Source organism: Herpailurus yagouaroundi, unplaced genomic scaffold (assembly GCF_014898765.1).
Source record: "Herpailurus yagouaroundi ecotype Mexico unplaced genomic scaffold, PumYag 42485, whole genome shotgun sequence".
Lineage (NCBI taxonomy): Eukaryota > Metazoa > Chordata > Mammalia > Carnivora > Felidae > Herpailurus > Herpailurus yagouaroundi.
Genome location: NW_024413191.1, coordinates 1,150 through 2,638, shown reverse-complemented (window position 1 = coordinate 2,638; position 1,489 = coordinate 1,150). Strand labels below are relative to the sequence as shown.

At 39.0% G+C, this 1,489-nt stretch overlaps 1 pseudogene; it reads right to left on the bottom strand.

Annotated features, from left to right (window-relative positions):
* Positions 1-672: 672 nt before the first annotated feature.
* Positions 673-1,230, bottom strand: LOC121024057 (ER membrane protein complex subunit 3-like; annotated as a pseudogene).
* Between the last annotated feature and the right edge of the window lie 259 nt (positions 1,231-1,489).

Below are 1,489 nucleotides of genomic sequence, written 5' to 3'. Positions count from 1 at the left end.
CACTTCCATGAGATACTTGATCCTGTTGGAATTATTCCTGGGAGACTCCTAATGATGTCCTCCAGAAATTGTCCTCTCTCCCTTCTTACACAGGTATGTAAACTTTCTTTATCCAGAATAACTGGAAAATGAAGTCATTTCTTCAACAGAATAGCTATATGCAGTAGAGCTCCACTGATTTGTCAATTGATTTGATATGTTTTGAACTCCAAGTCAATATTTTGCATTATGTAAACTGCCTATCATGACCTCAAAGGCACTTGAGAACACAGGAATGTGCCAGGGTCACTGCTTTTTATTGGAGAGTATTAAGAAATAAAGGAGGTTGGCTAAGTCTCTTCTGGTTCTTCCACAGTCTCAGATTTTTCTAAGTTTTATATATTATCACTAGCTTTGGTTTTTCCCCTTTATCAAATTGTCATTATTAGATACACAAGAAAAAAGTTAAAACATTCCAAAACTAACTGTTTCTGAGAAATTCACCCAGCACACTCTTCTTGTGCTCCCTCTGGTTTCAAACATAAATGGGATCCAAGCTCAGACAAGAACAATACTTTCTGTGCACCTGCCAGCTCAAGGATCTTCCTTTTTATTCCGGGAGGCTCCAGCTCACATGAAAGCTACAAAGCTAAGGACTACTCTGAGTTTCTGACATACCTAATGTCCTTGCCTTCATACAATGGAGGTCTGTAATTCCTTGTCAGCATGCTTTGAAGTGGAGGTCTTTGGCCATGGGCTCCTCTTTCACATCATCTCATACCCACTGGTGATCTGTCAGCTCCAAAGCTTTCATCTCAGTCTTAAACGTTTTGTTGGTATCTTCTGGCACAGCCATGGTGATTCCAGACACTTGCTCCTGCATCATTCATGATTGGTCAGCAGCATTCTCATGGCCCAGAATCAGAGTTAATGCTCTGAGGTCCAAAGACACTGAGGAAATAGCAGGATGCAGAACTCACCTGAGATGCATTAATGTGAGCAGTTCAATTTCTTGCTGTAGCATGTGCTTAAAATGGAGGAACACTGGAAACAAAACCTGGCTTGTGACAAAGCTTGAAAATGTTGACCCATTTAGCAATAAGAATCATAAGAAAGACATTAGTTAAATTGCCTTTCATTAAATCTGTGAGCATAGTGGAATGAGTCATAGCAGAAATAGACACCACTTTCCTTTTAGTTTTTTCTAAAATATCCATCCTCTGGGATGTTGAAGGAATATTTTCTGGCTAGCTAAATAAAAAAAATTATTATACCTATTACATTCTCAAAAGAATGTTGAGTTTCTAACCCTAGGTACCTATGAAAGGAACCTTATTTGGAAATAGGGTCTTTGCATATGTAATCAGGTTAAGATGAGGTCATTAGGGAAGACTAATCCAATATGAATTATGACATTAGAAGAAAGTGAAAATGACATAAAGATAGGGACACACAGAGAGAGCATGTGATGACAGAGGCAGAGACTGGAGTGACATCACCACAAGCAAGG